Source organism: Neovison vison, chromosome 9 (genome assembly GCF_020171115.1).
Source record: "Neovison vison isolate M4711 chromosome 9, ASM_NN_V1, whole genome shotgun sequence".
Taxonomy (NCBI): Eukaryota; Metazoa; Chordata; class Mammalia; order Carnivora; family Mustelidae; genus Neogale; species Neogale vison.
Window position 1 is genome coordinate 82,690,620 of NC_058099.1, and position 26,193 is coordinate 82,716,812.

The following is a 26,193-nucleotide window of genomic DNA, read 5'->3' on the forward strand; positions in this document are numbered from 1 at the left end:
CCATTCATTCCAGAGAGAGTGTGTGTGTGCAAGTGGGAAGAGGGGCAGAGGAAGAGGGAGAGGGAAAATCCCAAGCAAACTCCCTACTGAGCACATAGCTAGACACAGGGCTTGATCCCATGACCCTGAGATCACAACCCAAGCTGAAATCAAGAGTCAGAGACTTAACCAACTAACTAAGCTACCCATGCACCCCTTACAACTTTGTTTTGATTACTGTAGCTTTGTAAGTTTTCAAATTGGGAAGTGTGAGTCCTCCAGCATTCTTTCTCTATTTTTAAGATTGTTTCAGATATTTGCAATCCTCTGCAATTCCACAGGAATTTTAGGGTAGACATTTCTGCTTCTGCATAACATTTGATAGGGATTGCACTGACTCCGTAGATTGCTGTGAGTAACAGTGAGTAACAGTACTGAAAACAGTAAAGTTTTTCAATCCATGAACATGGGATGACTTTTCATTTATTTGTATTTTCTTTCATTTCTTCCACCAATATTTTAATGGTTTCAGTGTATAAGTCTTATACCTCCTTTGTTAAATTTATTCTTAACGATTTTATTCTTTTTTATATTATTTTACCTGAAATTGTTTTAATTTAATTGTTTATTGCTTGTGTGTAGAAATATCACTGATTGTTGCTTTTAATCTTATATTCTACAACTTTGCTGATTCATTTTTTATATCAAATAGCTTTTTGTGAATGCTTAAGGATAGATATATTATCTGTAAATAGAAATATTTATTTCCAATTTGGATGGCTTATATATTATATATTGGATGCCAGTACAATATTAACTGGAAATAGAAAAAACAGTCCTTCTTGTCTTCTTTCTCATCTTCAGGGGAAGCCTAGGTCCTTCACTATTGAGTGTAATGTTAGCTGGAGGTTTTTCCCAACTACTCTTTGTCATGCTGAGGAAGCTCCTTTCTACTTACAATTTGTTTATTTTTTAAATCGTGAAATGGTGTTCACTTTTGTCAGATGTTTTTTATGCATCAATTGATGTATCAGGGTTTTGCCGTCATGATACAATAAGAAAGTGTTCCCTTCTCTTCCATTTTTTGGAAGAGTTTTAAAAGGATAATTCTTAATTATTCTTTAAATGTTTGATAGAATTCAGCAGTGATACCATCTGGTCCTGGACTTTTCTTTGCTGGCAGATTTTTGATTACTGAGTTATTGGTCTCCTTACTGGTTATTGGTCTTCTTAGATTTTTCTATTTCTTCATGACTTAATCTTGGTAGGTTGTGTGTTTCCAGGAATTTATCCACTTCTTCTTGGTTACCCATCTCACCAAAGAAGATACACATATGGCAAACATGGAGGAAACTTAAATGCATATTACTAAGTGAGAGTAGCCAATCTGAAAAGGCTACATACTGCATGATTCCAACACATGATTTTCTGGAAAAGGCAAAACTATGGAAACTCTAAAAAGAAAATTGATCACATGGGGTTATAGCAAAGGGAAGGATGAGTAGGCAGAGCACAGAGGATTTCAGAGCAAGGAAACTATTCTGTTTTTTACTATAATGGTGGATATTTGTCAAAACTCATAAGAATATACAACTACAAGAGCGAACCCCAACATAAATAGTAGATCTTGGGTGATAATAATATGTCAATGTAAGTCCATTGATTTTTAAAAATGTACCATTCCAGGGCAGAATATTTATAGTGGAGAAGGCTATGTTTATGTGGACTCAGAGGGTTTATGGAAACTTTCAAACTTTCTACCTAATTTTGCTAAAAATCTAAAATTTCTCCCCAAAATAAAGTCTACTTTCAAAACACACTTGCTCTCTCCTACTATATTACAGCAGCTTCTTTCTCCTTCATTTCCCTTGGTTGTTGTGCCTATGACTGGATTTCAGAGTTCTGCAAAAGTTAAGTCTGACACTTCTTGTAGGCTTTCATGGAGAACTCCATGGAGACCTGGAGTTCTGCACTTCTTCACCACTCTTGGCGAACTATAATGGCCTTTTAAGTTTGAGTGAAGTTGGGAGCCACTGATAGCTTTGATTAGAGGGATGATTTGATATGACATTTAAAAAGATCCATTCAAGCTTCTACATCAAGGCTAGACAATATGAAGACATGGCTAGACATAGGAAGACCAGTTAGGAGAAGAGTGCATAATCCAGGAAAGAGATGCTGATGCAGGAGACTAAACCCTCTTTATAAATGTGTAGATATAGCCTAAAGTTTTGAATGTGGGGTATGAAAGAAAGGGAAACATCAAGGAGGACTCCTAGTCTATTTGTCTTTTTCATGTGTTAGAATTTTTTTTTTTTAAGTAGAATATGGTACATTGAAAAGTGTACAGATTTTGGAATCTGGGACCCCTGAATCCATTCTTGTTATATCACTCACACAGATATTGTCCAAGTTCCAGTGACCTCATCTAACATGTTATAAGAACACCAAGCTATCAAACATGTATTAAACAAGGTAATAATGTAATGGCATCTAACTTTGTGACAACTGAATAAGAGTTAAATTCCTTTTACTTCTCATCCTTTTCTAAACCTGTTAATGGTGGGCCTATCTTAGAGATTCTTTGTTATTTAATCAAACATCTATCCAGTGTTGGGACTTCTAATTCCAAAAGCCTTCTTAGTTGAAATTTTCAGTTTGCTCTCTTCACAAGAATATATGTAGAGAGAGACCAAGAATCTACTTTCCCTAGAATGTGAAGTGGACATAGGGTCTATCTCCTAGAATTACACCCTAGTATGAATTTGAATGATCTCATTTCATTCTAACAAAAAGCCCTGTAGGGGATAAGGGATTACATTGTGGATACCTCCCTCCTTCCCTCACATTCTTTCTTTTTTTCTTTTTTTAAGATATTATTTACTTATTTGAGAGAGAGAAAGCAATCAGCTGGAGAAAGGGGCAGAGGGAGACTCCTGAAGCAGACTCCCTGCTGAGTGCAGAGCCCACCATAGAGCTAGATCCCAGTATGCTGAGATCATGACCTGAGCCCAAACCAAAAGTTAGCTGCCTAGCCGACTGAGGCACCCAGGTGGCCCCTCTCTTACTTTCTAATCAAAGAGACCTTAGGAAAACTTTCATGTTTTCCTAGATCTTTTTTAATCATTAATGTGAAAAGGACAATTTTATAAACTGAAGTTCTTGGGCATTGTCACAATGATTACAAAGCTCTGATTGATGGGAAGACACAAAAAGAGAAAGAAACACATTTGTTCCATGAACGTAAGTCGAAGACGTGAGGACATACATAAATAAATACATTACACTGATCAGGAACACAACAGCACTCTCAATGAAAGGAGATGCCGTCAAGATCCCAAAGAGAAGCCCAGCTACTCTTTGTTTTTTTTTTTTTTTTTTAAAGATTTTATTTATTTGTTTGACATAGAGAGAGAGATCACAAGTAGGCAGAGAAAGAGGGGGAAGCAGGCTCCCCGCTGAGGAGAGAGCCTGATTCGGGGCTTGATCCCAGGACCCTGAGATCATGACCTGACCCAAAGGTAGAGGCTTTAACCCACTGAGCCACCCAGGCACCCCCAGCTACTTTTGACTGACAGAAAGATTCACACTTGTTCTTCAAGGAGCTCCTGTTTACCATTCACTGGGGTGGTCTTAATCTCTTCTACACTTTCCCAGTTGTTTTGGATACTTCAGGCATGTGTCTTTCTACTAACCTGGTGTAAGTAACAGGTAAGACCACAGGAAATTCCTAAGTGTTTCCTGGGGGACTGACTGGATCAAGGCTCAGTTTTCCAAGCATTCCAACACTCTGGCCAGCTTCAGGCCTAACCTAACCTAAGCTCTATGCAATAATCATCCTGGGAGACGTTTCCTTGGTACAACAGATAGAAAGTTCACAGCGCTTTCTTGCTTAATTTTTCTCAGTGCTTTCCCATGACCTGTCTTCTACCCACCTGTACAGATAAGGATAAGAAATGCAGCCACGGGGCCATGCCTGAGGTTTGATTTGTTTTACAGGACTTCTCTCTGCAGCTGTCACAGTTTGGGATTATCTCTGGTGTGTGTAGGAGATGCACTTTCTGGGTGGGGAGGTCACCTGCTCTGTAAGTGGAAGACAGATGGCCCAGAAACTAGAAAGGCCTGCAAGAATTTTGCCCACAACTGGAGCACAGAGCTACTTGGAAACTGATGGGATTAAAGGAAGACCTGAAAAGGCAAAGCGAGGAACATTTTCTGGCCCCCAGGGAGAATAAGAACTGTTTAACATGTGTGGTAGCATCCCTGGAATGGATTTTTAATCAACAACAGTTCTCCTTTAGTTCAAGCCTGAGCCAGTGAATACACTGATACTACTGACTGACATTATGGCCCATTCGTCTGTTTAAGTTGTTTGAAATTTTCAGCTGCCAGCAAAGGATTAATATTGATTTTCATGCTGTCTTCGTTAAATACCTGCTATAGAGTACCACTCTCTTATTCTCCTTGCCAACTCTTCCCCCAGTTGTCACTAGCATTAAAATGAAACCTGCCTATTATTAAATCAATCATGCCTGGCAAAACTTTTCAAAAAGCAGGGAACATCCATCATCCTTGCCATCAACATGAAGCCTGTTTTTTTTTTTTTTTTTCTCTTTTTGTTGGTCAACCTGGAATTGCTGGAACAATTAATTAAAATTTCCTTACAGAACTAATGGAAGAAGTTGAAAGTGAAAAATGTCTGCGTTAGGATAGTGAAGGCAAGGGGAGGCAGATGCTAACATTCTGCTGGATGCACGAGTATGTCTTTACCTTGAGCTGCCATCAACTTTTACCATAAGGCTAGGCTAACAGGTTTGACCTTAGGAGACCCAGTTTTTAAAATCTGGGCTCCACAAACAGCATGTGTGAGTTTGAACGTAATGCCTTTGGTCAATGTCTGATCCCTTTCTGCCCATATTCTGTGTTTTTGCTGTTCTACTTCCAATTTGCCCAAACACATCAGCCTGGACATCTCTCATCTTTGCATCTTTCCACAGGCTGTTCTGCCTAGCATACTCCTGGTCCCGCACCCCTGGTAAACTCCTGCTCATTCTCTAAGATAATCCCTCAATTCCTCCACAACACAATCTCAAAAAAACCCTGGGTCAACTGAGGACCCGTTGAAGGTGGCCTCGCTGTCCCATGTTCAACCTACAGTGTAGTTAGTCACCATGTTGTATCACTTCCTGAAAGGCTATGAACACACTGAAGGCAGAAGTGGTGCCTCTTTTCAGCTTTGAAACTCCAGCAAGAATTTGTTGAAAAACTGGACAGAGTATGAATGAGTGGGCTTTGAAGTGTATGATTCCCATCTGCTTTTCTTGTATAAAATGTGCATTCTCTGAGTCTATTTAAAAGGTAGTAGAGCAAAATGACTACTAAGGCTTCAGGCTGCAAAGTCAGACTTCCCTATTTTGAAATTAAGATTATTTATTAGCTGTGATTTTGGATAAATACCAAACAACAGCTATAGTGTTCTTCAACTGTACCTCAACTTCCTCATTCATAAACAGAAGTTAATAATAGTCCTCAGTAGGGTAGATGTTTGGAGTCAACAACACAATCCAAGTAGAGCCTTTAGTGTAGTGTCTGATGCATTAGTGAACGCCCAGCAGCTATACCCACTGGGAAGCTTTGCAGTAACTTTGCTGCATGTGTTTGGAAAGGCATTCTTCACATGGCCATAGAGCTTACAGGCTCGCCCACCCAATATCCTAATGAGATCGTGCACTACTAGCACACATTAATTCCTTAAGGCAAGAAAATGGATTCATTAAGGAAGTTCCTTTTGAGAAGTATTTGTTGACTACTTATTTCATACCTACCACACATAGCTCTATGTATTCAGAGGTGAAAGATACATGGCCCCAGCCCTAAGGGAACACACAGTTTCTAAAGCAACTGTTATACCCCTACACTGGGTGGTTTAAAACCTTAGGAGTTTGGGATATAGGTCACCTGATATCTCCTCTCTCACTCTCTCTCTCTTTTTTAAATTAAAAAAAAATTTAAATCCAATTAGGCAATACATAGTACATCGTTAGTTTCATATGTAGTTCAACAATTCATCGGTTGCATATAACACCCAATGCTCATCACATCACATGCCCTCCTTAATGCCTGTCATCCAGGTATCCCATCTCCCCAACCACCTCCCCTCTGGCAACCCTCAGCTTCTTTCCCATAAGTAAGAGTCTCTCATGGTTTGTTTCCCTCTCTGATTTCTCCCCATTCAGTTTTCCCTCCCTTCCCTTATGGTCTTCTGCACTGTTTCTTATATTCCACACAGGAATGAAACCATATGATAATTATCTTTCTCCAGCTGACTTATCTCACTTAGAATAATACCCTACAGTTCCTTCCACATCCATATAAATGGTAAGAATTCAACCTTTCTGACAGTTAATATTCCACTGTGTATGTGTGTGTGTACGTACACACACACACACACACTCTCTCTCTCTCTCTCTCCACATCTTCTTGGTCCATTCATCTGTCTAAGAACATCATGGCTCCTTCCACAGTCTGGTTATTGTGGACACTGCTGCTATGAACACCGGGGTGCAGGTTTCACTACATCTGTATCTTTGGGATAAATACCCAGTAGTGTAATTGCTGGGTTGTAGGGTAGCTCTATTTTTAACTTCTTGAGGAACCTCCATACTGTTCTCCAGAGTGGCTGCACCAGCTTGCATTCCCACCAACAGTGTAAGAGGGTTCCCTTTCTCTGCATCATTGCCAACATTCTTCTCTCTTTTATATGTGAGCACAGGCAATGTTTATAATAAGGATTTACATCTTGTGAGCTTTATACTGCAGTACCACTAAATAAATATAGGAGCACTAATTTAAGTCATTCTAAGGCGCATGGAAATGATCCATAACAAGTAAAACAGACTCCCTAGTAGTTTAGCCATCACAATCTGTACATCATAAGAATGCTTATAAAAAATGGTATGAAGGGGTGCCTGGGGGACTCAGTCAGTTAAGCATCTGATTCTTGATTTCTGCTCAGGTGGTGATCTCAGGGTCATGAGATCGAGCCCCACATCAGGCTCAGGCTGAGGGTGGAGCCTACTTAGGATTCACTGTCTCCCCCTTACTTTCTGCCCTTCCCCCTGCTCGCACACATGTGCTCTCTCTTAATAATAAATAAATAAACAAACAAAAAAACAAGAATGGCATGAAAACAAATATTCCCTGTTATTACCCCAGTAGCAAACACATGGCGTATTTTCCTTAGAATATAGATTTAGATAATCCAAGGATGTTCTAAGGAGGCTTTACTACATATGATAAATTAATGATTTAACTCAATATGAATGGGGTTTAATCTGTATTTTTTAAATAGTCAATATTTAAAATAAGAACTAAAATATAACATGTTTTTCCTCTCACTTTCCCTACCTTGAACTCCATTCCTGTTGGTGATCTAATAATTGCTTGAGGGCGTATGGGGGTTCTAAGGCTGGCCTGTTTACCCCTTCCTCTGCTGAGAGCAAAGAGGGTAGAGAGAAAACAGACCTTCAGAATACAGTGGTAGCTTCCTACTCTATTAAAGATGCGTTCTTCTGGGATGAAATCAGGTGTACATGTTAAAAACAATCACAAGTTTGGAAACGTTTAATTCCCAAACATAATAAAGATAATTTTTATGTTCACATAGGATTCATTTTTAACACCTTTTAGCCTACAGTGAGGACATTTAATATTGGTTTCCAACTGTAAGTTGGAAATAGCAAGGCCAATTTTTAGTCTAATGCAAAAGAACTGAAATCTGAAAGGAGACCAGCCTTACTAGTTGAACTAGACTTGACCTCTGTGGGAAGGCAGCATCTGAGTTTCATATACCCCCTTCATATACCTTCTCCACTCCAGTACTTCCTGGAAGCTGTTGGCCTTTGATCTACCTAAAAAATTGGTTAAAAAAAAAAAAAAAAAAGGTTAGGAAGTAGCTACCTAGGAATAGGAATAATGAAAGCTATCCCAAAAGTTATCTCCAATAGGTCTAACCAGGTATATATCCTCCCTGATGCCCCTAAAGGTAAATTTCTCATTTGTCCTTATAGTGACGGTTCTTATGCCTATTACTTTTATCCCCAAACAGAATTTATTATTGTGAGAACAGATATAGAAGTCATAACGAATTCACTCTATGTTTCATACATTAAAAAAAAAAAAGTCATTGAACATTTGCTGTTCATATGTAACTATGGTGGCTATACAGACAAAGCAACAGATCCTTACCTGCAAGGAGCTTACACACTAAGTTTTATTAACAATCACACTGTAAGGCTATGTGAGATAAAATGATACCAAAGTCATAAGCATAATAATAACTCATTTAATTTCTAAACAAACCTGTGTTGAAACTATTATTTTCCCCATTTAGCAGACAAGGACATCGAGGCTCAGAAAGGTTAGATGATTTGCTTAAATGACCCAGCAGTACAGCTTGGATTTCTATCCAGAGTTCAGCTTGTGAGCTATCCTGTATTGTGTTTGTGTTAGAGATATAAGGGTCACTTCCTGCTTAGGTAGCCAAGGGGATCATCACATAAAGGTGAGGTACAAATCGGTCCTTAAGAGATGGGCTACGTTTGTTTTGTTTGTTTGTTTTTTTTTAAATTTCCTTTTTAAATATGAGAACAGGGGCACCTGGGTGGCTCAGTGGGTTAAAGCCTCTGTCCTCGGCTCAGGTCATGATCCCAGGGTCCTGGGATGGAGCCCCGCATCGGGCTCTCTGCTCAGCAGGGAGCCTGCTTCCTCCTCTCTCTCTCTCTGCCTGCCTCTCTGCCTACTTGTAATCTCTGTCAAATAAAATAAATAAAATCTTTAAATAAATAAATAAATATGAGAACATTTAAAATCTACTCTGTTAGCAATTTTCAAATATACAATATTATTAACTATAGTCATCATTATGCTAAGTGAAATAAATCAGTCAGAGAAAGACAAGTACTGCGTGATCTCACTTCCATATGAAACCTACAAAAGTTGAACTCATAAAAACAGAGTAGACTGGTGGTTCCCAGAGAATGGGGGCCTAGAAATAATTAAGATTTCTAGGAAGATGGGATAGTATGAGCAAAGGCTCAGAGACCAGTACACCCACCTCGTGCTCTAAGAAAAGGGAGTTTTCCTATTTGACTGGTATATAAGGTACGTGCGGAAGATAGCAGAAATATATTATCAGAAAGGTAGCTTGGATTCTGATATAATAGGATTTGAAAAACTAACAAGCCAGATTTTCTTTAACAGTGAGACACTATTACATTTATTTTCTTCTTCACTGCTGTCCCAAAGGCGTTCTTTCTGATTTAAGAATTCATGTGTGAAGAAGAGGATAAAATGGGTGAGTAAAACACTGTAGGAAAGAGTGTGTAATCCCACTAGTGATAAAGCCCACCACTAGCTCCAATAATTGATTTGCAACTCTAGTTCTTAAAATGACTTCCTTAGCAGATACAGCCACTTTCGTATTTACTTTTTATTTGCCTTCCAATTGCTATAGTTACCAATCATCCAAAGGAAGTGATGAAGTTTCATTCCAAATTTAGCAAGTAAAAGAATAAGTAAACAAATTAACTGAGGATAAATAAAGAGGCAATTATAAAGAATGTTAGGCCTAATTTGAAATATCTACATATCAGTTTTTAAATATCCATTCAATATTCATTTAAATATTAATTCTTCCTGAAACATTTTGAGTACTCTGATAAAAATTGGAAAGTATTAAAAAGTTTTGTCTGTCCAAGATATTAAGGATTACAGGACTCAACATTCAGGATCTTTTGCAATGATTACCAGCTTAGGGTTTAGCTTATGTTGCATATTAGCTGAGATATAACAAGTCTAATTGCATAGTCACTACAGTATGCATGGTGGGCAATGACTTTACAGAGATGGAATTCTTCCCTACCTCTCCATTTTTCTTACCTTGTCATGTTGAGTATAACTATTTACATTAAACAACATCACTGAGTAGACCCCAATTTCTCCCACATCATAGTTCCAACAGAGGTTAAATAGTCACTACCCTTAAAGTTGCTGGTTTTTTGTTGTTGTTGTTGTTGGTTTTTTTTTTTTTTTTTTTTTTTTTTTTAATGGCAGGAAGAGGCATTATCGAGGTAATCTGGAGAGGAAGGAAAACCTTCCATGCTTTCATGGTTGCTTTGGAGACATGAGTGGAAAGAGAAAGAAGAGATGAGTGATTATTCTACCATTACACAGAAATAAATGCAGTAAACATTTACTGTTTACTGTTTACTGTGTTGGCTGTGGGGTTCTGACCCCCAAATATCTCCCTGACCAGGTACTGTAATTCCCATGTTAGAAGTTCTCCTTGGGGGTCGTTAGGAATCCTTTGAAGTCTTTACTGAAGAATTTTATTAACAGAAAGCTACAATGAATAATAAAATGCCAAAAAAAGATATTTTGTCTATTTTTTTAAAAGATTATATTTGTTTTTATATAGAGAGAGTGAGCACAAGTAGGCAGAGCAGCAGGCAGAGGGAGAGGGAGAAGCAGGCTCCCTGTTGGGCAAAGAACCCAATGTGGGGCTTGATCCCAGGACCCTGGTATCATGACTTGAGCTGAAGGCAGACACCTAACCAACTGAGCCACCCAGGCATTCCAAGCACATTTTATCTAAAACAAACAACAACAACAACAACAAACAAATAAAAAACAACTACCATTTTATGTTATTCACCAGAGAGCAAGAAATCCTAAGAATGACACTGAGCATAGATTCATTCTGATGGCCAGGAAGAAGATAGTTTGAGGAAAGCATGAGTAATCTACGTGTGTGTGTGTTGGGACTGAACAGAACACAAAATGAGTAGTACTTTCAATGAAGCATAGTGTACTAGTTCTGGTTTGCCAAGAAGCCCATGTCAGGAAGAGATGAGATGAGTAAGAGATTTAATAAGAAAGAGAATAAGGGAAGATGGGAAGGGGAACAAGAGGAAGCACAGAGAGCCTTCAGTCAGACCATGATGTAGGTCTGACACCTGCAGAAGAAGAGACAGAAGGAAGGAAGACTGTATATGAAGAATTATGGACTCCTCTGCTGCTCTAAGAAAGACTTGGCCAGGTCAGTGGGAAGCCCTCAAACCAAAGTCACTATATCAGGAGTTCAGCATGTCACTGGAATGGGTCCACCTTATTATCCACTCTGTGATCAGGCACTGGCTGGGAGAAGCCTGTGAGAAGTATGGTTTTGGTGCATGGTTGATCCAGGGGGTAGCAGATAGGGCCATTAGTCAATCACATTCTCTGATCTGAGTGGTACATTTTCATTGTCTCTGAAAGTAACAATTTAAAAAATCAGCATTTTACATGCTTATTTGACCCTCAAAATTATTATGTTGAATATAACCAGAAAAAAAGCTTATGATGTCTATTAATTTCTATTATATAAGAAATGTATTTAGCTCCTATATTATACACAATTGTATCTTTATAATATAAAAATAAGTGCGTAATGCCATTTTTAAATTTTAACTGCTTGTTTTCAGGAGCATCATAAAAAGGGGTAACAACTGTTCTCAACATATTCATATTTCAGCACATTCCTGGGAAAGGAAATCCCTCATCACTAACAGTGACATCCAGGGCAGTGATTCTCTGTCCTTGGGGGCAGACAGACTCCTTGGGTGTTATGTTATTTCCAAACTGGATGTGGCAGGATACTTTGAACTCAACTCTCCATCACCATCACCACCATATCTAATGTATAAGTCACCAGTTCTACAGTGGCTGCACCTGAATTTTTAAGAAACTTCCCAGGTTTGTGCATATCTCTACTGAGGATCACTTCTCTAGGGAAGGGGTTCTCAAATTTGTATATGCGTAAAAATGGAAGCGTGGGAGGCTTGTTAAAAACAGATCTGTTTCAGTAGTTCTGGGGTATGGTGTATTAATGATCATTTTTAGTGAGCATCCTAGGCGATTCTATGTATTCATGTGGGCCACAGGAACATATTTCCAGAAACATTAAATCAGGGCCGTAACTGGCTATCCCCAATTTATAATGAGCCAAAGTCATCTTGACCCAATGGAGCCATGTGGCAGAATGCGGGTGGGGTGTGTAGGCAGGGTACAGAGTGAGGGCACCATTAGATGGAGAAGTAGCAAGATGGTAAGACAGAAGGAATGAGGAAAACCAAGCCGTGAAGAAATATGTATGACCTACAGATCTATATCCATCAATCTATTTATATATCCTATCATCAACTTCATTAGGAAAACCTATTTCAGTTTAGAGAACTGAAATGCTACATACATACATAGTTTTTCTTGCTTTATAGCTTAGTGTTCTACTTCCCTCTGGACTATAATCATGAAATATATACATATATATCATTTCGTATATAATTTGTGTGTGTATACTCACAGTTTTCTTAGGTCAGCTTAGCTTTACTTTTGATACAAAGGAATGGTACTTATCTTGCACATATATCACAGATTATAATACAATGTATTATACATCCGCTCATTTGTACTCTTACAAAGTAGAAGGCAAGAGTCATGATTATGGTGCAGTTATCTGCACAAAATTACGATACTGGGGTGCCTGGGTAGCTCAGTGGGTTAGGCCTCTGCCTTCAGCTCAGGTCATGATCCCAGGGTCCTGGGATGGAGCCCCACATCGGGCTCTCTGCTCAGCGGGGAGCCTGCTTCCCCCTCTCTCTCGACCTGCCTCTCTGCCTTCTTGTGAACTCTCTGTCTTTCACTCTGTTAAATAAATAAATAAAATCTTTTAAAAAAATTACGATATTAACATAAATGTGGCCTTTCCTTATTTTACAGTTTTCAATCTGTAAATCAAGTATGAATGCCTGGTGAAAAGCTGAGGTCAGCAGGTAGATGATGATTCACCATTTTACTGGGGGCACAAACACATATTTTTTATTTTTTAGCATCTATGTTATTCCTAAACACCTTTTTGAATATTGGTACAGAAAAGAATGCCATATTCATGCTGCATGGCAAAGTGCTATGTTTCTGTAGCCCTTGGCTTGCATTCCTGTTGTCATCATCCAGCTGATATTATTGTGACATTTTGACACTGCATTGTGACACGGTGACCTGGTGCCTCCAGCATCCTAGAAGGACAAGTTGACGAAGGCACATGGTGCATTAGGAAGCAGTGAAGCAGTTCATTACTGCTACAGAGAGAAAGTCTGCTCTGGAGACAAGAATTCTTATCTAAGGCACAAGACACTCTCGATTCTGTTTCCTGCTCTGCACCTGATTTACTATGAGATCTGTGACAAACAATTTTAATTCATTGGTGACTCAGTTGTTCTGTCTGTATAATGACAATGACCAAAATTTATTATTATTATTTTTTAATCCTAAGAGAGTGATTACATTTGCAGCCCATCCTTGATAAATAGACGTTTTAGAAAGGCATATTTTGAGAGGCTAAATTAAGTGATGACAGGTGATTGACTTCAGGATGGTCATGGGTTGAGAAGAACTATTTACTGCCCTGTCTTGCTGGCATCTGGGCCTCATCCTACATAAAGGTCTCCCATGATAGTCTAGCCATGAAATCCCTCTTTGGTCTTTGCTAACATTAAACTTCGCACCTTACATCTTAACAGTAGCAAGTTGTACCTCCCTCTACATGGTATTATACATCCCACTCTACTCAAAATTCCATCCAACCATCATTCTCTGGTAATATGCAGCCTCTTTAATTGTCCCCAATTATCAGTTGGTGCCAACAAGCAGGGCTTATCTTGGAGATCACGTCACAAACACAAATGGAACAGTTGCCCTCCCAAGTCATGGCTTTTCTCAAGTGCCTGTAGGTCCAGCTCATGACCTAGTTTGCAGACTTGCTTCTGGGCTTCAAGTGCAGGCCTTTTCAGGTCATCTGTAAGCAGGAGCACTTTGGAGCCCACAGTTCCTTAAGAAGCAAATGCTCTCATTAAGATAAAGCCTGGTCGCTAATAAAATGTCTACCTATTCTGCAGCAAGTGGCAGAGCTGAATCTTAGACCTATCGTTCACCAGAATTTCAGAGACAGGGTAATGAGCCATGGGGGTAACCACAGCAGGAATTCTGTAATCAAGCCACAAGGGGGCAGGGAAACATGCTCACTTGCCACCTCAACCGGGGGAACTTTGGTGTAAGCTGTATTTTCATAGCCTTGTTTGTTTTCTTAGCTATCCTAAGAGCATACTAATAAGTGTAGTCACAGAAGAAAGGAAAGATGGGATTAAACACCAGGGAAAGTCATTAAAGTTAAAGAATGGGATAAGCTTTGCAACTATTTCCAAAGCTTAGCTATTTCCTGTCCAAAGCCAAGTTCCCTTTATTTTGTAAAATATGAGTAAAATAAAGGCAAAAGCATGCTTATTCCCTTGGAGCCCTGTATTAGCCAAGTCCTACAGCAAAGTTTTAATGAAATGAATTGCTAGATGCTTCATAACCCTTTTCTCTTTAACATACAAACAACATCTAGTTATTTTAAAGGGGCTCTGGTACATGTTTCTTAGCATTCAAAACTCACAACTTCCAACCACAACAGTGAAAACAAGAAGAGCCGGGAAAACAAAAACAAAAACAAAAACACAACTGGATTCCTACAGGAAAATATTGCAGTGTCCGCTTGTCATTGATGAAGGAGGACACTTACCAGGGGGAAAACCTCACTCTAGATTTTTTATATCCAAGATAACCAGGATATGTTACAAGTATCTTTCATGGGTCATGAAAAAAAGTTCATTATTTATGAAAGATTCAAGAGGACAAATTCAGCATCTCTGGTGACAATTTATACACTGCAGGATAAAGCTGCATTCATTGATTTTTTTAATGTATTTATTTTTTTACATTTTTCTTTTTAATTATAAAATAATTTAAGATTTGGACAATATCAAATATAATAAACACTCATTAATTCATTACTCAGAATAGACAGATACTAACAATTTGCTAGCTCTCTGGCTCCAGTGTGCTCTTTCTTTTCTTTTTTTTCTCTTTTTCTTAAGAAACAATATATTATAGCTACAGCTAAAACCCCTAACCTGCCTCCTTCCCTCCATTCTCTTCCCTCGCAAGGGAAATCACTCCCCAGCTTGGTGAATATCATTCCTATTCAAGGAAACGCTTGTACCTTCACAAAGCAAAAGCACTGGAAATACCCTACCTGTTCCTGGACACCAGAATGGATAAATAGACTAATTTGTTTATGAAATATAATTTAGTAGTTACACAATGGATAAATCTTAAATAAATAAATAAATAACTACTAAATAGGGAAAAACAAGTTGCAAAAAAATACCGAAAGTATACTGTTCATGTAAATTTTAAAAGCATATAATCAATAACTAAATCATTTATGAATACCTATAGATGCAGCAATAATACAACAAATACGAATGTGTTTATTTTTCCATGCAGTGTGTAATATTCTTTTATTCAATGTGTCTGCTTCACAAAGATGTTATGTACTATATAGGGGCCAAAGGCAGGCTGCCCCGGGCCACTTTGGCGTGAATATTAGTTTGGGTTAAAAGCAATCAAACCCCAGCAGATTCAGGAAAAGTTCTTTAAGTTCCCCTCAACTGCCTGCCTATACCAGGGGGAGAGCTATTAACAGATATTCTGCTTTATCTAAAAAAAACTTATCTGCATAATAGGGCAACCTTTGTTTTCCAAACCTCTCTCACCTTCCTGCTAATGGTCTTCTCCTTTTTGTATCCTCAGAGACTTATCCCTCTCCTTAGCTCATATAATCATCATGTTGCCTCACTGTCTTTGTAATTTCCATGTCTGTGTGGATTCCCCATAAGCAGGCTTTTAAATTTGATTTTCTCTTGTTAATCTGTCTCATGTCATTTTGATTCCTAGCCCAGCTAGAAGGACCTTGAAGGGCAGAGGAAATTCTTCCTCCCCAGCAACTGCTATAGACTGAATGTTTGTGTCTTCCGCAAATTCTTTTTTTTTTTTTAAACAATTTTATTTATTTATTTGACACAGAGAGATCACAAGTGGGCAGAGAGGCAGGCAGAGAGAGACGGAGAAGCAGGCTCCCAGCAGAGCAGAGAGCCCGATGCGGGACTCGATCCCAGGACCCTGGGATCATGACCTGAGCCGAAGGCAGAGCCACCCAGGCGCCCCATCTTCCACAAATTCTTAAGTTGAAGCCTTACTCCCCAATGTGATGAAACTTGGAGGCGGAGCATCTGAGAGGTGATTATTCAGAGTCTTCACGAATAGTACTGAGTTTCCTTACAAAAGAGGCTCCAGAGAAATCCCTCCTCACCCCTTCTGAGGATACAGCAAGATGACAGTCTATGACCCCGGAAATGGGCCCTCACCACACCGAGAAGGTAACATTAGGAGTAACGAAAATGTTCTTTATCTTGACTGTGGTTTCATTTGTCAAAACTCATAGAATTGTACACTAAAACGGATGGATTTTACTCAATCACACTGGAATAAAGCTGATATAAAAAAGAGATAAGAAAAAGAAGTCTCTAACAAACAAATTTCCAACGGCTCACGGATACACACCTGTTCTAGGTGCAGAGGCACTTTTATCTTTATCATTTGGCAATTTATTTCCGCTAAAATGTTTGGGGAGAATTTCAGTGAAGGGTGGTAGGTCGGTGCACACAAAGTCAAGACCAGACTTTCCACTGCAGCTTCTGTTTGAAAAAACAGAAGACCTGGACCTGCTTAAGTAAGACCTTTCCTTTTGTTGAGGGTGGGAAAGAGAAGTCACAGAGAAGCTCTGCTGTGTTTTCCAGGGGGCCCGTCCTGGTCCTGTCCCAGCGGGACTCGGGTGTTGAGGTTCGTGCTGCAGAAGAGGGAGGCTCCCGCGTCCCCAAGAGCCAAGGCACACCTGAGCTGCCCTCTCTCAGGTTCACCCCTCAGATGGTCCCTGCCAATGGAACACCGGAAAGCATAGGCGTCTTGTGGGAGGAGGGAAGGAAGCCTCTCTAATCTGCAGCCTGAGTATGTCCCGGTAGAGCCCTTGTCTCCTGGCACTTTACATCCTCCGATGATTGCTGGGACAGAGACAGAAAGACAATGCGGGGAGCAGTTTAATCAAGGCAGTTGGAACTACTGCCACAGAATAAAACCAGCCACCATGCAGCCAGGGACTTTGGCTTTTCCTCCCTGAAAGCTGCACTTTGTAAGGCAGGTTGAGGAGCCGCTGCTATTCTTTGAGTCAGTTGTAGAATCCAGCAGGAGAAGATATTAACAAGCTTAAAAGGTATTACCTGCCTCGCCATACCAGGAGGCTTGCTCCACTGTCGACTGTCTGTCGGGGCTTCACGTATGTCTTGTACTTTCCTGAGGGAATTAGTTAAAATTACCAAGGTGGAAACTATTTGATTTAGATTAATCTCACTTTGCCAAGCAGGAGAGCCTCATTACTCTGATTGGCTGACCTAGCCCTGCCACCCTCCTTGCCTGAGGAAGGGGGAAGAAGCTTCTGGTTCGTAGCTCTCCGTGGATAAGTGAAACAGATTATTATCACCCTTTCAGGATACCCATAAAAAGCACAGAACGAACTGGAGAGCCACGTCAATGGAAGGGGTGGTGCACTTAACGTTTCACCGTCTTTGGCAGGACCATAAGGGCTAAAATGAAATGTGCGGTGGCCATAGCCTCCTCGTGCATATTCAGTCCCTCAGGGCCCCCAGTCGTGACCGGGGGACGTGATAGGTCCATTTACAATCAGTTGGGAAGAAGCATCCATTAGATATTTCAAAAGGCTCTATTTGTCGCAAAGAGGGAAACAACTAGAAGCACGAAAACGCCTCTTAACTGATTCTAAGTGAGAGTCTGCTGTTTCTAGGCTTTATGAACTGTCCCTCTCCTAAAGCAGGGGGGACGCCCTTTTCCGAGAAAGCGAATTACTGGAGATAACACCTTCAACTGTGGTTCTCAAACTTGAGCGTGCAATCCCATCTTCTGCACACTTGTTAAAATGAAGGTTTGGAATTAGCAGGTGGAGAGTCTGCATTTCTAACAAGTCCCCAGGTGATGCTGCGGGCCTAAGGAACACACCGTAAGAACCTCAGGGAGATGGAAATGAGAACCTATTCTCAAACTGAAGGGCCTGGGCCATGCAAATTATTAAAGTTATTCACTGTAACACAGACATTCACTGTCGGTTCATATTCATATTTTTGGCAAAACCTGGTATTAAATGTCTTTCCCTTCCACTGACCTGATCATCTACCCAGAGCTACTAGACTTCACGGCACAGTGTGAAAAACACAAAGTAATTTTGGCCAGGTATAGACTCCTCACTTACTTTGAGCTCTCTGCCTTTTATTTCCTTGTGAGGGTAAATTCACAGTGACATCATCTTTTTCAATGCACACGCACATGCAGGCAATCATTTCTCCCTTTCCCTCCCAGATTGGAAAAATCTTTTCTCCAAAACTAAATCTTTGAACTTTCTCCCTCCACGGAAAGCTATTTTTAAGAAGGTGCTGTAAAAATAATGTAGTCATCTTGTCTCAGTCCGCTAGGACTCAGCTCTACATGGCTCAAACTGGGGTGACTCAGATTTTATAAAGACGGTGATGTGGATGATTTGGAAACAAAACAAAACAAAAAAAAAATCCCCAAATCCAAAAAACTAAATGGACACCACCAATCTTTTATTTATTTACTTAGAAGGGGCCAGGGATCGCCAAACAGATAACTCCAAAAGATTTTTTAATTCTATAAAATCACTAATAAGTACTATTACCAGGCAGAATTACTTATTTTAAAACCAAAAAGAGGTGGGTGTTTCTAAAATCTTGAGCAACAAATGGTCCCATTTTTAGTGGTTTATACACACATAATTAGCAGTTTAATTTCCTCTGTGGCTGAGTTAGCCTTAAGATTTCATTTAATAACAAGCACAATTTTATAGCCAGAAGCAAGCTTCCAGCATCAGTTTCAGCTCAGCACTGCCCTCTGCCGTTCTCCATGCAGTTCAAGCCCTCCTGCTCCGTGGAAAAGCAACAGAAATCATAAATTGTAACTGGGCTGCCCAAAAATTAATTGTGAGAAAAATGGAGAAATAAAACTCATTTAAAACTCTCTTTAATGAGACTTTTATTTTTAGATGAACAACAAAAAAAGCATGGAAAATTATATTCCTGCCTTCCCCCTAGTTTCCCAGGTAATATTCAATATTAGCCTCGAAGTAGGTTTTACGTTTCACACTACTTAGCACAATTATGTTGAATACCTCCATGCAAAGGCTGGCCAAAAATAACTGTTGCTCCAGATGGCACTTTTTACCCTTCGAGTAGCCAAACAAAGCAGGGTCCATTTTATGGCTGGCAAGCCCAGCTTTGGCTTATAACCCAATCTCTGCATTACTTTTCAACGGGACAGTAAAGTTTCTACGCCCACAGAGCCAGTTACTGCATGTTAACACTGAGTGTGCCCGAGCACCAAGAGCTGGAGATGTGTCTTGAAGATTCCTGCGGACGAGGTGATAAATGCCCAAGGTGCTCGGTTGAGAGTCTCTTCTTTCAGCCTTTGCTTATCTTCAGAATGGGGAGATTTGACAACGATGCCGGCCTTTCCATTCAGAATTCAAAAGGGCTACGTGCCATGCGCAGAAATGCTACCGCTGTGCTAAGTATCCCTGTTCTGTCTGAAATGGGAATCTGAAGAGTTCACTAGGATCTGGAGAAAACAAATGACTATTCCTACTGGTAAGGCAGGTAGACTGGACGTCCAAGGAGCATCAGTGCCCTGGACAAAGCTACATGAGGCTGTATCCTCACATGGACCCTGCCAGCCACCCCCAAGGGGATTGGCTGGGCTGAGATGTTATGGGTAAAGAATCCTGTCACCGAAGACTGTTATTTAACAGAATTTATCAAATCTGGACTCAGGTTAAGACTGGCATTCACACATCAACTCTGAAGCTTTATTAGTGGCATAGTTCGGTATCAAGTGTATGACTCTCATTCCATAAGTCTCAGTTTGCTTATCTGCATAATTGAGATGATACTATGACTCACGTGACACAGTTGTTATGGGGTTTAAGGTGGATACCTCGTGAAAATACACAGAGTTGGGCATCTTCAGTATGCCTGGATTCCAAAGTGAAGTTACAAGAATGTTGATAGAGGACAGTTCAAACAGAGGTGCAAAGAGAAGAGACTGGTATCTAGGACACAGGCTGAGAGCCTGGGCTTTCCACATCAGAGGGTGGATTTAAATCCTAGCCCCACCACTTGTATTAGCTTTACCTTGGGGAAATTACCTGAACTTCTGAAAACCACTGTGCCCTCAGCTATAAAAGATGGGTAATGGGAATTCCAACTCCTAGAGTCACTGTGAATGATACAAGAAGAGTCACCACCATAGGGCCTCATTCACAGTGTTTCCGCAGGTAGTAGGTGTGAGTATGGCACTAGGCTCCTTTGGGGGACTTCCCTCCAAATTCCAGATTCAACAATTTGGTTGGTTTTCCGTCCTCACCTATCTCCTATCTAAACCCTGTGATCACGATTGTTCTCTTTTAGTTCATAAAACAGCTAGCCATTTTTGGTCCAACAAGTTAACAGTGGCCAAGAGGAAAGAGTTGCTTAGGGGAAAAGTTTAATCTGAAGATCTAGAAAGTCGGCCAGTGTCTGTCTACGGAGCTGCGTTAGGCTCTATGCCGGTTTGCTAAAGAAGAATCTTCACAGCTGGCTTACAGATTTCACTGGATGCACAACAATGACCTTGACTATGATCATTTCATACTTTCCTCTTCTTTTAAAGGGCAACGACCCAACTAATTTATAACTCTGATTCTAGGACAACCGAGGAGGAAGTACATGGCTGCGGCTTCTGTCTGGCATCTGGTACCAATGTTACTAAGAACAATTAAGAAACCCCCTGGGTGGAGATGGGGCTGCCTGATTTCCTGCCCTGTCTACTTTACATTAGTATATTCCCCAAAGAACAATAAAAGGAAAAGATAGGCGTACAGACTGGTGATGTTTTAGAAGGCCAACAAATGCTGCTTTTCTTCCCTGCCCGAGTTTGGAACCAATTAAGAAACAGATATGAGGCAGACAGTTGGAGATCAAAATACTAGCGTTGTGCGTGGTAGAAGCCGGCTCGGAGTGTGGCACATTGGCTCTGTGGCGATGTGGGCCTTGCGGTATTTTAGCTCTGAGTGGGACAGACGTCTTCACCAGCCAGAGGCAGACCGGGGCCTCTGTCAGGCCCTGACTGCATGGTGGGGAGTGCGTGAGTTCTCCACCCAGGCAGACACAGAGAGAGGAAAGGGAAAGGGGTAGAGAGTTAGGCTTTTTTCTGTGGCTTCTGCATCTCACACCACCCGAATCCTAAGGGGTGATGGTGCTGTTAGCCAGAAACCGCATGCTGAGAACATGGCTCTAGATAAAGGCCTCCATGCAGAAACATTTAGAATGGAGAGTATGCTCCCCGCTGTTTGAACCTGTTAAACGCAAGCATCTCAGAGGTTCCCACCTGGTTTTCTGAAATAGTAGATAGAATCCAGATGGATACTGATCGGCACTATAGTACCAAATAGTTTCTATTTTGAAGAGCTGGCTCAAATCTCACTTTCCCCCCCAATATTTCCTAATAACCCCATATCAGAGGGACCTTCCCTACCTCTCAACTCCCCCAAACTGTAGCTTTTGTTCTGTACCACATCCTCGAGAATATGGTGCATCACCTGGCCTATCTTCCTTTAGTTTATTCTAGTGGTTTATTCCCCTTCCCTCTAACTAGGTTTTGCGTTTTATGGAGAATTAGTCCCTGTCCTGACACTAACGCTCTCCACTTTGCTCCGTGCACGGATGTCTCTGAGATGTACTTACCGATTATGCGATCTCGTGAACCTGCGGTTAGGTTTGACCAGTCAACCACACTGAGGGGTCATTTTTGCCGATGCGACAACAAAAAGTACAGCTAGCTCTTGTTGAGGGGTTTATGTTGCAAGTGACACAAAACTTAATCCAAACTGACTTAAATGTATAATGGGATTTAATGGCTAAGCACAAATATGGCTTCTGGTATAATCCCATGCCAAGATCCCCGCCGCCATGAGGCCTCTTTTTCCCTGTGCTTCATTTTTATCTATTTGGCTATTTTGCCCTTCTTTGTGCATTTAGTCTGTCCTTGGGCTGTAAATCCATTATGGTAAGGGAAATGACCATGAGAGTTCGAGAATTCACACACCAGCCTGAGGAAGAATGGCAGCCCCCGCTTGTAGTTTTGTCTAACGCATATGGAAACTTCTCTCCCTGAGACCCCTGGTGAACGCCTCTTCAGATCTCATTTGTGTAAATTGGGTCACATCCTCACAAGTAAAAATATCAGCTAGGATCAAGGGAATCTTTCTGTAACCAAACTTGTCTATCCTTCTACGAAAGGGGAGGGGGCAATGCCCAAGTGAAGTCAAAGTCAGCCTGCTGTTACCAGTGAAAAGGGGAGAGTGAACAGATTTGGAAAACCAAAAATAGCAAATGTCCTCTACAACAGGTTTCCAGTTCCTAGTTCAAGCTTCTATCTTAAGCTAGCAAACAACACATGGACTAAAAGAGCTAAAAGGTCCCCAATGGAAAGTACTTTACCAAACCCATGGTTTCACACAGGTACGAACCTAAACTATAAAAATGTCGAGTCCCGAGGAGTGAAGACTTGCTCACTGCAGTCAGAAGCCCCAGGACTGAGTGTACGGTTAGCCCCAAGCAGCTGAGGGACTCTGCGTATAGAAAATTCGTCACTCCAGACCAGTGAGTGAACCAGTGAGTGAACATGGGGGATGCACAAGGTTAGCTGCGTGAAGGCTGTTATTAACCGAATCTATTCTAAGTCTGTGCGTCTGCGTGTGAAGTCTGGGGTGTTGTGTGTATGAGTATATGTGTTCGTGTGTATGTTGGGTAGGGGGCTCTTGAGTTTTCCCAGTTACTGGAATTTGCACCCGTTTCTATTATTCTCTCTTCTTGGAGGAGCCACAGGTGCTCAGCCAAAGCACAGCTTTAAGGACTTTGTCTTTGCGGCTGTCAGTTTCCTGAACTGCGTCCTATCCCACATTTGGAGATGATACTCTCGCACTCTTCCCAGTTGTCTGCCTCTCACCCTCTTTACAACGGCCCTTTCCCCATCGAGATACTGAGATGATTCTGAAAACTATTCACAAGAAAGTGAATCCGCCACAATTAGAAATGTCAGTTTTCTCAAGGGTATGAGAAAACAATAATCCCAAAGACTGGACGTTTAATGTGGTATAACAGAAACAACACAGATTCTGAAGCTGACGGCCCGACCTCTAAGTACTGGCCCTACTACTGATGAACTGTGAGACTTGGAGTAAGTGACTTGGCCTCTCTGAGCCCCAGAGTTCCAGGGCTGCATGATAAAGATGATAGTGCCTCCATGCAGGGTGGTTTAAAGAAGTTACACATGACAGGCCATGTGGAGTGCTTGGTTGACTGAAGTAGTTAAATTCATTTTAGTTCCCTTTTGTAATGGTGAAATTTAGGTATCATTCAGCAATTAGGGCTGGTGCTTTTTAGGATCACCCTCTCAGTGAGCCCCTTTAGAGTTATTCCAAGCAGGTTACTTAACATATGTACACACTAAGCGAATCCTACATCCAATAGTCAACTCCTATTCTGTGTCTAGAATCCTACCATTCTTCCCCTTATATATATGAAGAAGAAGGAAAATTTGTTTCTTAAACAACTAATTTTCCCCCATATGCAAGTAACTCAAATGGGGTTGTCTCAAATATTTTAAGCCTATTTTAAACTTTGATATGAAGTCTTATGAAGGTGGTGGAAGAAGATTTTGAAGAATCAGAAGATTCTGATTTTAGCATGGAAATTCAGCTAACTTCCACATGTATGTTAGTGATAACCTTTGCTGTTTACTTACTCGCATGGCCTCATCTGCTTCTCTCTATTTTGTATCTTTCTCCCACATTGAGGTCCCCACCCTTTACCATTTCCAACATGTTTAAGGAGAAAGAACATTTCCCTCACTCATCATCATCAATCTGAAATTATATTAGCAGCTCCTTCCAAACAAAGAAGCAAAGGTTGGCATTCTCCTCCATGGCTCCTAGCAAAGATCTTAACCAGATTGACCACAGTGGAGTTCCTCTGATTTTTGTTGTTGTTGTTGTACCTTTCACATTGGCGCCTTGTAATCCTCTTTTGAGTACAACCTTGGAGCTGGTCTATATCTCTTTGACTTGTTAATAAGAATGTCATATAAGATGAAATCGGAATCTGAACTCTAGCTGAAATCCAGGGAGATCACAACCATTGCTTTCTCCTTATCACTCTGGGGTGTCCCTGCAGCATGGAAGGAAATGAGGTTGGTCTGGACAATCTGATCTTCCCTGAGTTGCTGTGATGGCAACTCAGGATCTTTATTTTCTCAGAGAAGGCTGCAAATTGATAGTTTGATTATTTCTTCAAGTACCTTTCCAGGTCTGGAAGCAAGATGCAGAGCTTAGAGTCTCCAAGAATAATTCTTTTTTTCTTCATTAAATTTTGGCAACTCATTTGCATTTGCCAGCCTTCAGAGTTTTTTCTCTGTACTTTGCAACTTTTTTTTTTTTTGTAACAAGGTGGGAAACTCAGATATCCTGAGCTACTCCCTGTTGTGAATGCACAAATACCAAGGTGTTGCAAGTTATGCCAGTTGTACCTTTCAAGTATCTTTCAAAATGTTCTCCACCTTGTCTTCCTAATTTGTATGCCTTAGCTTAGCCCTTTGCCACCACTTACCATTATGTTTTATTGCTGATAATCGATCTACCTCCTATAAAATTTCTCTCAATTTAGTCCATCCTGCACACTTTGGACACAAACCAAAAAGAAACAAATAATAATATCTCCAAGCCAAAAAACCAAAAATTAAAATCTAAGAACAAGAAGCCAACAAACCTAGTCATATCATGACCATGTTGAAAGTTTTCCATCGACTCCTCAGTAAATGTAGAATAAGGTACAAATTTCCTGGCACAACAGATATTATCCCTCAATGTCTATTTCTGTGACTTCATCTTCTACCATGTCTCCTGGCACCATACACTGGAGACAGGCCATTTTTCTTCCTATTCACAAAGATGGAATAATACCACAAATGTTTTTTCAAGTTTCTTAAAAAAAAAAAAAAAAGCTGGGGTCTATTCGGTTTACCCATTCCCCCATAACTTCTCCAATACTTGGGGAGTAAAAGACATCATGATAAGAGATTTTTAACTCAAGCTAGATAAGTTCTGTTATCAAGTCCATTACAACAAATATATTGATTCAGTTCTTTAAGGCATACTCAAGTAGCGTGGGTTTTGGTTGAAGATCGACTATCTCCTATAACTGTGTGATTATTTGATTCACTTTGACTTGGCAGGACTGGGAGCCGGTGGAGAAGAAGGAAGAAGATGGTTGCCAGGGATAAGTGGGAGCGTATAAAATAAACTTCACTGGCTTCACAATTGGCCTTCACATCTGAGGACTTGGGAGTCACCATTTTGATTTATAGACAGTGATATTTAATGAGGAAATATCTAGGTAAGTGAGAATCTGGTTGAAGGTGATTTCTTTCTGTCCACCACCTTAGGAAAAGGTCAGATTGAGCTCTACTGTAGCTGCAAAGGCCTGTCTCATGTTACCACCACCTAGAGAAACTCACTCTTGCTACATATAGACTGCGATTGCCATGGTCAGCTCAGGATAGAGAGATCATGCCATGAGATGACTCTCAGAACAACTCTGGCTTCTACAAACACAGATAGAAATTAGTAAGGCAGGTGCATGTCAAAGTTGGTATTAAAGCAGCTTAGACCCATTATCTAATGCTTGTGTGGCCTCATTTTATATCACTTCATTAATCCTTGCAGACTTAAACATGGGTCTACTTTGGGTGAGATAAAGGCAAAAGTTGTTGTGAAGGTGATAAAAATGGAATCCCTTTTAGGGCTGGAAGAAGAGAGTTTTGGAGATTTTCATGGGCCAGCTCTTCACTGACGCTCATTGTCTACCATTTCTCAGAGGCTAAGTGGGGAGAAACCCTTTGCTTTGTTCCCCACTTTTGTGTAAAAAGACAGCTTAGCAGCAAGCATGTTGGGAAGGGAATGCACAGTAGGCTGTGAACCCAAAAGGATGGCTTAGGGCTTCTTTGCCTGGAGTTTAGTCCCTCTCACTCTGTTCTCCTTAGAGACAGCACATAACTGCTTTTTAT